This window comes from Monomorium pharaonis, chromosome 9 (assembly GCF_013373865.1).
Source record: "Monomorium pharaonis isolate MP-MQ-018 chromosome 9, ASM1337386v2, whole genome shotgun sequence".
In the NCBI taxonomy this organism is placed as follows: Eukaryota; Metazoa; Arthropoda; class Insecta; order Hymenoptera; family Formicidae; genus Monomorium; species Monomorium pharaonis.
The window spans coordinates 16,734,169-16,748,213 of NC_050475.1; the positions used below are offsets into that span (position 1 = coordinate 16,734,169).

The 14,045-nt window shown below is 36.7% G+C and overlaps 1 protein-coding gene across 6 annotated transcripts in view; it reads left to right on the forward strand.

Annotated features, from left to right (window-relative positions):
• LOC105838764 (fasciclin-3) overlaps window positions 1–14,045 on the forward strand; it is a 329,393-nt gene that overhangs the window by 182,680 nt on the left and 132,668 nt on the right. The window lies entirely within an intron of this gene.

Here is a 14,045-nt window from a genome sequence, read left to right on the forward strand (position 1 = left end):
TCGAAGAGTGAAAGATTCACAGAAATTTTTGTATTAAAATAGACGTCTCTTTTATCGTTTAATCTAATTTGATTGAAGATGATGTTATTATGCGTTAAAGTTGTTGTAAGAGAAATACCTGAGAGATTTAATTTTATTAGAATTAAAATGGATTTAGTTTGATATTCATTAGTTTATGGTGTTATATCGAGAAAATGTCATAAATTTTAATTATGTTTATGGCTTGATATTGAATATTGAGAAATATTCGTCAAAAGCTAGAAATACCTAAGCAACAACAATACCTCGATATTATAACTTTTCTTATTAAAATATGTACATTCTGCGACCTCATTTGTTTCTTTCTCGGAATGAGGCAATTGTCATAAAAACGGAAACATTAAAAAACGTATTTCCTGTTTTCTTCAGCATTCTGTTTTAAATTTTGTATCGACTATCACAACCTGACATTATTAGAATCTGAAAACAGATAGCAATTTTTTTATATATATAAAATTGCTATCCGTTTTTAGATTCTAATAATTTAATATATATATATATAATATCAATCTCAATAATACACATTATTTTTATGAATAACTACAAAATTAAATTAAAAGAGATGAAATATAAATTGTCTTGCTAATTATAAAACATTTTTACAGAATTATTCCATTCTTTTATTACTTATTATTATTTTTCCTGTTGAGATCATAAAATTTTGTGCAATAAAGCTTCTATAATATGAATGTTACAGTTAATTAGTTTTATTAATATGTGACTCTTTCATTATTTATATAAGCTTCGATTAATTTAATTGCATGAAGTAATCTTATAATTTTTACATATTACTAATAATCTTGATTATTTCGGATACATTTAATACGACACGCTTTACAGTTTTTATTGTGCGCGCATTAGCATTAATCACATATATAATATCATTATTACTCTATGATACTATGTCAAAGTATTTTTATCGTCTACAATATCGCGGCTATCATTAATATCTGTTACTGCTATCGTGAACCGCCTGAGCATCCAATAATCCGGATGTTTGCGACACTTGGGCGCATTCGATAGACGCTCGAGGTACAATATAGAAACAAAGGCGGCGGCGAAGGGAAACCTAGAAATGGAACAAGTTTGGTTATTAAATACTTGTTTCAGAAGAGCAATTCCTGGCGGGTGAGATGCGGCGTTGCCAATTGTAATAAAGAAAACCGCAATATCGCGCGTCGCCCTCAGTTAAAAATTTCCGTCCTTTTTCCATCCCTCGCCTTCGTCTGTGAGATACGCCAATCAGGGAGCACCGCATTAATTCAGAGAATGACGTCGAAAAGTAATTTATACAATCTATATCGAATAAACTAAATCAAAGACTTAAGATGAACGTACAAGTTTTCTTTTAAAGTACTATTAACAAAGAAATATATGTTGTAAACGAAGAGTAAAATGATTTGATTTTGTTGCCTCTTTGTTGACTTGTAAGATTTTATAAGTTTGCAAAAATAGTTGGTTTTTATCCTGAATTTTTATCAAAAAGTTTCCTAATGATGAAAAACTTCAGAAAGATAAAGAAAAATATGAAAAACTAGGATATTCTGTATAAACCTAACGCGCGAAACGTGACCCAATGCCTTCAGGAGCCCCCACTTAGGATAATACACTATCCATATGTCACCTGGAATATTTTATTCCAGATGATCGTACCCAAATAATATAGATATGTATATTTCTATAACAACATTTTTTTTTTCATTGTTTAAGTCGCAAGTAACTTTTATGGGTAAACGTCGTTTACGTGAATCACTTTTTTTCCCGCCTCCGACGGGATTCACGCGGAACGGTCGTCAAAGGAGAAAACCGCGTAAATTGGCCTTAACCCCAGGCACGAAACCTTCGCACGAGCCTGAGAGACGGGGAGTCTGCGGCGAGATACTTTTTATTAGTTTCTCGAGGAGGCAATTAAACGACCGTAATTCTGGCGCCGAACACTTTCTCTGTTCTTCCGCCATTTCGCCCGTCTCCCTTTCATCCCGTATCTCGAAACTCTCCCCGTACCGCCTGCCGCGCGGCGAGACTTCGATCCTCCTTCGCGATAATAGCGAGATTGTGCCCGATAGAAGTTCGCGACGCGCAAAGCCGCTCTGGGAAGGAGAGACCGCGAGAGCTGTCTTCCTTCCGTTTGACATTCCACGGTACCCATTCTCGCGCGGGAGCGTGCGGAAAGGTTTCACAGTCGTACCGACGTGTTTGATTCTCCCCGTGGGAGTGTTCGGTAAGGGGATATGGGTCACGACGGCATCCCCGTGGGCCGTACAATGGGAACAACAACGGCATTGTCTAGGCAAGCGGTGATAAACGGCGCCGTGATAAAACCGGGCAAGCACCGAGCTGATGGGTTTCGGGGGGTTGAGGGGGGCCGCGGGAGCTTGAGGGATGGCCGGCCCGTTGTTTCGACAAAGCCGCCTCCTGGCTGCATTTTTCCACTTTATCAAGCCGCGCCTGATCTGCGCTCTCCCGCGCGCGTCCCCGTAAATAACTTTTATTTCCATTTTGATTTATATGTCGGCCTCGCGTTATCGATATCGCAGCAGAAGCCCTGATGACTTTTGTTTCGCCTTGACGAGAGCGAGATATTTTATAACCGGTGAATATTGACAGGCGGTCACGGCGCCGCTCGACAAAATGTTTAACGATCGCACTCGGCGCAGCAATTTCACGACTCAATCTTCTCGATATCCCTTTTATTAATTTTCATTGCCCGAAGAACGTTTATTAAATTACTTTTTAATCTTGTTTTACAGATTTTCTTTCTATTCTTGCATAATTACAAACTCTCTTTAATATTGCATGGCGTTTAAACTTTTGAAGTTGAAACCAAATATAATGCCGAAAGACCTTAGAAGCAAGACGATTAATGCCTGCAACTTGCATTAATGACAAATGTCATTAATCTACGTAATATACATTTTCTTCCTTCTGCCTTTTAATCGCAAAACAACATCGATTATTCTCTCGTTTTGACCATTTATTCTCGTTTTAATCGCGTTGCGTCGCGCGTATGTCGACCAATCTCGCGTTGCTCATCGTTACGCAGCTGTCGCGATATAATAATTCCTATTACATCGCGCGCGCGTAACACACCTATATAAACCGGGCGTCCGGAAAACGTGCGATTTCAGGACGAGTCTTCATCCGGGTGCCTTCCCCCTCGTCGCCCGAGCAATTCGCTATGCGCAAAGAGTTAACGCCAATGGGCACGTATTATCCGTAGTAACGCGTACAGTTCCCGTCGGGATTGGCTTACCGCGCGGCGCCGAGGAGAGCTGCAACAACGTTGCGGCCCCGACGATGGTACACGAACGGGCGGAGCGGTTACACGAGGAAATTAGACCGCAAAGTTCAACAGGGTTTATGACGTTGACGCGATCGTTTTGTTTGCACAGGCACGAACGAGAGGACAACGGGGGCGTATACTCGGAGTCGTTCGTCAAACGAATCCCTGATTAAGCCGCCGCAACGTTGTGTCGTGCGCGCGCCTCGATCGACCCTACCCTCTACTCACCGGGAGGATATTAATTAACCCGCTTCCGTAGATCGACCGTAGGTCGCCTTTAAAGATGCATCGTTTCCCCGCGCCTTTGATCCTCACGCTTGATCGAATTAATTATCGCTGTTTCCGGGGAAACTCAGCGCTAATAACTGTTTCAAAGCTGCATTACTAATGCGGGGGTGTATCTGAAATGCCGCGCTCGCCCGACGTGAGCCCGCGAACCCGAGGGGCGCGATTAGAGATAATTGAAGGACCGACTCAAATGGACTTAAGGAGGATTTTCATTTGATACACTGACGTTACCGTTCACATGGCATTAGCACTTGACTATCTGATTTGGTTGAAAGAATGACGCTGCTGCGCAGCATTTCTTCTAGGAATTGGAATTAAAAACGTTTTCAAACTTATTATATTATTGTGCATAAGATTACACATAAACTTAAAAATTTCTTGTGATAACGAACGAGTTCTCTTGGTAGAATAAAGATTGTATGCAAAAAATTTTTTTTTAACGGCTCTCCTAAAGCAAAACAAATTTAATTTATTTAAATAACAGCTACAACAGTATATGTATAGTTCGAATAAAATCTATTAATACCACTTAGAAATGTGTAATTAAAGCCTTAAGTGTTAAATCTGTCGTGAAGCCTTTCATTTTGACAGTTAAGAAACATGGAATTTAGCCGTTATTATAAAAACACAACGTTAATTGCTTTTCCATTTGTGGGGAAGAACCGCAGTGCCATACATCACAACGGTTACTCCTTGCGCGCTATGATAAATTACTGATGTTTGCCGTGTAGTCTATGAGTCTAATTTACTCCAGGGAAGAAGGTGTGGTCAGTGACATCACGGCGATGCACGCGTTGTGTACAAGATGGGCGTTCGCGTTTTTACAAGGCGGAACCGATGGCGTTAAGTAAGCTGTACCGCATCCGCGGTCACGCCATATAGGTGTGTCACTATTCGAACGAGGAAGTAAAATGCTACGTGAAGGGTCACGGGCTAAGTAAACCGGCATACTTTCCCCCCTGGATAGTGGACGCGTGATTAATCTTGTAGACAGAGCAACGACTTCGTCCCACTTAAGCTCGTTGCTATTTGAAAGAAGGAACGCGCGATTTCTTAATTATAGCTATAAAATATGGCAGAATATTGTTTATTATTGAAAATATTATACTTTATCAGATTCATAAATAATGCTTAATTGTGATTTTTTTAAATTACAGTCTTCTGAGATATTGTTATGCAAATATTTTTTGATATTTTATTTGTTTCATATAAACTTATAAATCGATAACTAGATTATGTCAAGTTATATAATAATTGAACATAATAAAATTTTATAATAATATTATAATAATTGTTACACAATTCTTATAGATACTGACATCACGAAATGTTCGTGTAACAATAGTACGATATGACTTTTTATAACTCTTCACAACTTTAACGTATTAACTATTAAACCGATAATTAAATTATTAAATACACAAAGAATTTCCTATATAAAATATTGATTTTCCTGACATAGAGTTCTCGAAAGGACATTACGTAATTATTAGCTTGTACCTAATACTTTCGCAAAACACATTAGAGACAAGTGCAATTGCAACGACTCATTGTAAAAGCAGGCTTGTTTGACGGGCAAATTGGGATTGTCGTTGCCGATGGATATAATTTAATTGTCGATGAAGCATGCCGGTTACAGCCGGCAGGTGCGAATGTACTTGCACCCGGTTGTGATCTATCTTGATCACGCCTGCGGCTACCCTCGTTCCACTCGCAGGAAGCGCGTGTGGCCCGCAGGTAATTCGACGATACGCGTCGCGCCGCATGCCACCCGTGTAACGGATGCGTGCACGCATCGGCATGTAACGGACGTGTGACGATGACGCAAAAGCGGCTGTTGTCAAAATGCCATCATAAACCGCACGAGCCGCTTCGAGCACACCCTCCCCCCTCCCCCCCGCGAGTGGCGACACTTTTTTCGTTTATCAGATTCCAGCTGCGATCCTCGCGTATTTTGAACGCATGGCTCGCGTGGGAAATCAGCTAATTAGTCTTTTAATTAGCACATTCCCCGTAGCGCCTGCGACGCCGTTGCCACGGTTTTTATTGGTTATTATAGTGACACTAGGTTGCTTAAAAGTTTTTATATTTCCTGCATTTTGTTACGCCTATAAACAAACCAAAACGAAAAATTATTTCAGAGAAATTCCGAAAGAAGCAGTGCGTTTGAACTAAACTACGTATGCGTAGAGACGAGTAAAATGAAACACAAAATACGTAAAGAGAATAGTATAAAAATAGCAGATAAATCTGAAATTTCTGAGAAATGTGGAATATATATATAATGATTGATTAAATTTTCGTTGCACTAATTAATACTAACTTTTCTAATTATTATAAATAGAGCTGATAATCTAATACAGTGTAAATTAAATCAATTGAACTAAAAACTATTGTTAGTTAAAGAACTAATTTATTATTAAGCTTCCGTCCAATATACATTTATAAGTATTGCTTTAGTAATAATTTTTAGAGAAACTTGGAAATAGAAAGACAACGAAGAGCGTAATTCGTCATGCTTCAAAACATCGTCGCCTGCACCTGGCAGTCCCCTTTGTCTCGTTCTCTGCTCCCATTCTTCACTTCACTTCCGGTGTGTCTGCTAATAGTTCAAATTAACCCAGATCCGACCCCCCTAGTCTATGGTAGAACTAACGCGGCGCCATTTACGCCAAAATAGACGACAATAATTTGGTTAAGTGTTTGAAAGAAACGGAAACATAATAAAAAACTGAATGTTATTATTGTGTCTTCATTAATTGTGTCGACGCTATAATTAGTTGCGCTTTTCTTGGAACTCTGTTAAATTTAAAAGAGTTCGTGATATTTGTTCGGAATCGCTCTCTATTACACGATTTCTCGATTTCTTTTTTTGCCGTTATACTTAAGAATCGCAAAAAATTATCTTTTGCTATCTCGCGTCTTTGTCCATTTGTTATAAAAACGACTTTCACAGTAAAATAAACTCGTTTATATAATAATTTTTTATTAACAGTTTCCACATACCGTTCCGTGTGCATTGCTTGTGTAGGAGTTCTACAAAATTTCTCGACCTACTGGGAATACCCTTGTAATAATTACATACGTATGTAGAGAAATGATCGGGAAGTATGAAATTGTATTTAATTTGAAACTCTGTTCGGGTAGATTTTTTGTAACCAATCGCATTGAAACGAATAATATTATTACCCGGTTGCATCGGCAGATAATTTTAATTAAAACAGTTAAAAGTATTATACTATAATTTTTACGCCCAAGAAAATATTAATCAAGTCAGTCAATTAAATAAAATGGTTCTGCTTTTTGAAGTATTTTGCTTGATGAATGGGAGTAAAAGCATCCTATTTATACGATTTAATAATTTGGAAATTTAATATGAAACAGAAGATATACACACTTTAAATGTTAAACCATGAAAATATAATTTTTTGAATATCCATATTTTTGTATAATTATTAATATTAAAATTTATTTATTTGTTGATTCAACAACTTTTTCTTTCTATGTTAATTACATGGACAGTAATTTGTACTTAAATCGACAATTACATTTTAATCTTTTTAGTTTGTGATAGTACAAACATATAATAATAAATCACTGGTATTAATTTAGAAAACAGACCAAAGAATGAAGAAAGCGTAAGAAATAGGATAAAAATAAGAATGAGGAACAAATTCAATGAATGTAACATCATTAAATATTATAATTTTTGGAAACATGACTGTATTATAATTTAGAATTTAGAAAAATAACGTGTTATTATAGTAAACAAAGAAAAATATTGCAGTTTTATCATTATATTACATTAATTTCTTACACCATATTATTACATAATAAATAATTTATTATTACAAGCATCGTTAAATACAGCTAAAAATTTATTTTTTTTAAAGCTTTCAAATAGATAATCCTTCGATTACACATTGATTTGTGTGTATCACGGAGTACATCAATGAAATTTGTATGATAAATTCATTATCTCTGAGTCTGATTGCGAGAACGCATTACGAGTCCATTATGTATCCGCAACGCGTCTCTATCCGAGTGAAGTGCGTTAAATATTCAGCGAAGTTAATGGCAAAATTTAAATCGCCCGAAGCTTTTTATAGAAGGAGCGCAAATGGAAAATAAAAGATACGCGAATTTCGCCTCGTGACAGCGTACGTTGGACGTAATGGCATAATTATTTTGCACGAGCGTGGACGAAATTGTTCGTGAAAAATTTCACGAGGAGTCGTGACAAGCGATAAATTTCGTAACATGATGGATCGCAACAATTTGTGCTGAGGGAATATCGCGCCGTGCAATTTTTAGTTGCCCGATAAAGCCGATCGCGCGATGATAAAGTCCAATACAATTATCAAATGGAATTATGCAACGTGACGAATTGGATTAATAACCGACAATTTATTTGAAAGATTTATAATTTGTGGAATACGTTCGTAATTTAACATTTGATTGTAAGCAGAGTCGGATAATAAATTATGCTTATAAAAGAAAATCGATAACCTTTTATATAATGCTCGTACTTAAATAAAAGCTTTCGATATTGATTTAAACTTAAAATTAATAAATACATTTTACGACACGATTTAATGAGTTGTAATAAAATTAAGTTAATAACTGAGAGAGTAATAAATGGTCGGCGAATCAATTTCAAAAACTAATTATATGTGTGTAATATAAATTGTAATTAATTATTAATTAATTAATAATTTATTAATAATTTTGATTGAAGATATTAATCAGTCATTTTATAGCCTCGAGATAAACGGAAGATATCACGTATTTAAATACGCTTGTGTCTCTTTATTTAATAAATAATGTGTATTTCAGTATCGAATAAAGAAACGGAAATTGACGCAATACTGCACAGTTCGCTATTCGCGTCACGTTAAAATTCCAAGACCGGATCCTTGCGGATAATCTGAATCCGGATCTAGAGGGGGGGAGGACAGAGACGGGGGAGAGGGGGGAACGCTCATCGTGATGTATCGCGAGGTGCGATTCTGAAATCGCTCCATTCGGAGCCACGGTCGGTGGCTAATCCACATTCCGTGGACGTACAGCCGCCATCTCTTGATTTTTCGCAGGGCCGTCCCCCGCTGCGACGACGGCTTCATGATCCCCGTACTCGGGGATCTTAACTTGGCAAACTGATCTTTCGTCCGATCCCGGGGACTTGATCCACGAACTCGGCGCCGTTCGAACGACTCCCGTGGGACTGGGATCGTTGCCACCTCATACGCGAACCAGAAGGAGACCGCTCGTATTTACATACGAGGTCATCTTATCTGGCTGGCTGCCTCTATTCGCATTGCGCGAAACGATCGTGACGATTGAACCGTCCCCCGTATTCTGATAACGATCCTCCTACGGAGAGATGCGTTTGCATTGCTCTTAATCGCCTCACGCTCTGTGTTAATCCCCCAACAGGTCAATTTATCCATTTCTCTTTTTCCTCTATCTGATCGTTACCGCGTCTCTTAGCTACGTAGACCGTTTAAATGACTAATACTTGTACGACATTGCATTTTATACAGGACGAAAAGCATTATTATTACATTTTATAATAGATGCAAAAAAAGCTTTTGGCTAAGAAAGACATGATTTTCCATTAAGGTTGTTTTTCACCGTCGCGATGAGTTTTCAAACGATGAATATTTTTGTGCCGCTGAGTAAAAGCACTCGAGAATTCACAATAAGAATTTCATAAAGAAGGGATGAAGCGCGACATTGGTTCTAAGGGGTCATAGAGTTACCTTTCAGTACAACACGTGTCTCGTGAATTAATAACGATGTAACGTACTACCGCTCGACTAGACCAGCCTTACATCAAAGGTAAACGTTCCCTCTTGGCGACCCAAGTCGATTTAATGCTATATTTAATTGCAACGATATGTACCTTTGTCATTGAACCGAACACGAAGGTAATATATATTAATTACAGGAGGGAACTGAAGAGAAATAGGGAGAAGCATCGCTTGGTTTCTTTTGATCTAACATTAATACATAGATGTGTCATGGTGATGAAAAAAAAAAAAATTAGCCGAAAGCTTCACTTGCACTTAACTCTTGTTTAAATCTTTTATTAACTATCGCGACTAGCCTGACTTGAACGAGGCTTAAAATTGCAAGTTTGCTTGTAATTTAAACGCGGAACGGTCGAGCGAAAATGTTTCAAAGCACTAAGAATTATGCGCGAGCGAGCAAGTGGACAAAACTTTGAACTTTTGTATCGAGAAGTTTCTTGCCATTCTTTTTTTTTGTCCTCCGCCTTTTTTTCCTGCTCATCGCATCATCCCGCTCGAGAACGTAACAATTTATATTCATGAGGATTATTTCTAAAAGGGACGGGCACGATCTACCTTTCGCGATTTCTGCCTCCCTTTTATATGCTGATTTGATCGTGATTTGATCGTGGGTGGTTATGAAGCCTTAAGGAAAAAAAAAAGAAGTAGAATTTAATGGGGCGTCAACGAGGATTCGGACGTCGTTCTGCATTTATGAAAAATTTTCCTAGCCTAGCTCGTCAGTTTAATCTTCCTCTATCTTCCGGCAAGATCTCTCAATTAATTTAAGGTTCGGGTTTTAACGTTGTTAAAAAACTTATTATTTTTTTAATTTCATTTATACTCTTAAATACCATCATTTGTGAATAATTACTTGATTTATTACAATTAAAAGTGTTAGAAGAAAAAGGTAAAAGAATGTAACAAAAAATCTTAAAGTCATATATTCGGTAAATGATTGCTACGAATATTCATAATTCATGTCGTGCAGAGTCGTAATAAAATCGTATTAATGTGAAATGAATAAATGAAGGCTGCCGGGTAAAATCATTTATAAGATCGTGTCTCTGGGCTTCTCTTTTCGATGCCATTTTTACTTTTATTCCTTTTTGTCGATACAATTTTACTTATCGACGACATCATTTATCGGGAATCTACGTCGGCGGCAAATATGATTGTAGAAAACAAGAAAGTTACACGACGAAGTGAAGAGTCGAGGAGGTCGAGATAGCGCTATGAATAAAAAAAAGTGTGGATAAGAAACTTCGTTATCGGAAAAATTTGGCGCCGTAATAAATCGTTCAGTTTTACAAAAGTTTAGATGTCTCATGAGTGAGTACATTACAAAACAGGTTTATACAATCGATTAGTCTTCAATAAGTATCGAGCAACGATATTTAGAACCTCTCTCTCTTTCTCTCTTCTCTCTCTCTCTCTCTCTCTCTCTCTCTCTCTCTCTCTCTCTCTCTCTCTCTCTCTCTATTACTTTTGAAATTACATGATGTATCTCACACCTTCCTGAAAGTAATCTACTAAAACGTTTTTCGATAAATGCAATTACAATTATAAATTTACTTATTATATGAATGTGATATATTCTCCGTGCAACGTTCCGCGAAGATACATTTGTAACTTTATCGATAGAGAAATTTTTTTATTACAATATTTTGCAAGGAAAAATGCAGTAGAGGAATTTTCTCTTCGATAAGAGATATTTTGCCAGCCATATTTCAGTACTTCCATGATTTTTATTGCTGTTTCCCACTTCTCTTCTCTATGGCGTATTTATCACTTGACTCGAGTTAAAATTTATGGTATTTTTGAAAATGAATGGGCGATGTAATTCGATTATTTCGAATACTTCGGCATCAGCGTGTTTATCGCTATGACAATAATGCCCCTCTCAGTATGGTCGAACTCTTTTAACGCGAATCACTAAGTGTGGAATTTGTTCTCGGATATTAACGTCATAGAGAAAAGTCATTTAATAGTGAAATACCGGAGGGAAGTAGTAAAAGCACGCGTTTTACTTCGAAGACATAATTCCTGTAAAAGACCGGAAATTAGGAAGGAAATGAGGTAGAGCCAGTAAAACTGAGACCATTTGAATTCTTCTTTTTAATCTTATCTTCGCGGAGGGTGCCTATATCGGAACATACACTTTGTAAATTAAAAAGTTATTTTAATTTTCTCAATTATTTGCTTGTCTACGAGAGAGGGAGAGATAGATAGATAGATAGATAGATAGACAGATAGATAGATAGATAGACAGATAGATAGATAGATAGACTGATAGATAGAGAGAGAGAGGGGGGGGAGGAGGGAAGGAAAGAAGTCGTTATGACACATATCACTTATTCATTCTATTTTAAAAAATCTATAAGAAAATAAGAAACACAATTTAATATTGTACATAATTTGAATATTCTTTTCTAGTTACAAAGTACTTTTCAAATACCTAATTTGATATGGTATTATTATTTTATATTTTATATTTTACATTTGTTTGTCAACATAATTATCACATTTATTTATTTTATTTAAAAAAATTTTTACAAGAGTAAATAGTTTAATATATTACACAATTCAAGTACTTTTTTTGTTATAAAGTACTCTTAATATTTAATTTAATTATTAGCCATTTTGTTTTGCTTGATATCCACGATTACAAACATAAAGAATGAAATTATAAAATGTAGCGTGCAAATTAATATTTTATATAGTATCGTTAATAGACATAATTCTTTTGAAAGCTCAGCACAGTTTGAAGTAAATCTGTTTCCGATATTTTCGGATATTGCTTCGTTTCTTGATATCCCCGGCGTGACGTGGATTAAAATGAAAATTGGAAATCATAACGTAGGACGCGGCCGCGGAGAAAATAGGGAGTGATATGGCCGTACGTGAAGTGAATAATGCCGGATTGAAAATTCGATTGTTTCGCAATATGTGAAGTTTTCGCGCGTTGAACTCGCGTGCTGTGAGTTCAGGTGAAAAATCTCTCGAGGATAATTTTTTAGCTTTTCCATGTCGAGCTGTCTAATATAAATTTATGGGATTAATTCATCGCCGGGAAAGAAAGGAAGAGAGAGGAACTGCATCATCGAGCGATATGTTAAGTACGACTATGCAGCAACGTATGCATCGGGTGTGCGTCATCGCTTCGGAATTGCCCGATATATTACGAAATTCTCAAACTCGATTATTGGATGCAACATGTTCAATATCGCACGTTCATAAAAGGTTAAAATTACATCTTCTATTCGATCGTCGATCGACCTTTTTTTTCACGTCACTTTTGTAGGAAAAGTAAATTTAAATAATCGTAAAATGTAAAGATGTAAAATTGAATTTTAACCTTATTTTTAGTGATTGTTTGCTTTAATGTTTCTCAACCTAATCCTTGTGTAATATCTGTACGCACGAATGTGCGGCAGCCTCTTTGAAATTGCCCGATATTACGGAATTTTATGACTCAATCCGTTACATTATTGACGTCGATACATACGATGATTTGAGTTACAACGACGCTTTTATCGCGCATCGCTAAATTGCCAGGAAGCAGAAGCGCCGCCGTTCAGAGCGAAAGCACAGTCTTGTGTGAATACTGTAGACTGTATTCATGTCAGCTCAATGTAATACTCTCAGATATTATTAGTATAATGCGATCCTCATATTATATAAATGAACCTTGGATGATGGTATTTATAGTATTGCATATGGAATAATCGATGAAACGTCAAAGTTAGTAAGTAATTCGATTCGAGCTATTCGTATGCAACGAACCATTTCGAAATTGACATGTGAGATGTACTGACAGAATTTATTTGCTTAAGATATAAATATTATATGTGTATTGATAGCTTCCACGTTTCTTTTCTTTTACGTCAATTTATCAACTTTTAATTTCAGTTGATGTCATTTCCTTTGAATGAATAAAACGCTGAATAATAGCGTATTTATTAGTTCGATTTGTATTCTCTAATTTTGAATTTTTGAGGGACTTAATTGATTAGAATATCATCAGCTGATTTGTCGAGCGTCATGATTATTATTTGCCGAGTGGAAATTAGACGAGACACTGGAGATCCGTGCTAGCTAATGTAAACTGTCGTAATTCGTGAGGTAGAGTAAACTCCAATATAGTAGCGATTCTCGCTTTCGCCAGCTACTATATTGATCACAAACCCGGACTGCGGATTATCCATCCCGAGCATGCTTCGTGGGGATGAAAAGGAAGGATACGCGGGGTGAAAGCACGCAAATAACACAACTTGGCAGAATAATAAATGAGGTACGGAAGAAAGCGGAAAATGCTCGAAGACCCGTCCAGACATCGGAGACGAGTGAAAGACATACGAAAGAACTAAAAGAAACCAAGGTGGAATACCGGAGAACGTCGGAAGAATGGGGGCACGAGGAGAGCGGTAGAAAGTTGCACAAAGATGATGTGAAATATGATTTAATATTGTAATTTGTGTCGAACAAATTTTAAGACAACGATTAAACATTCGAAGCAAAAAAAGTGAAAATTTTTCTCATCATTATTTTTTTTTTTCCAAGGAAACAATAAAATCTGTGATTAATTCTTTTATTTATAATTACTTTTATTTTACGTCGCCTGCAAAACAATAAATTTGACA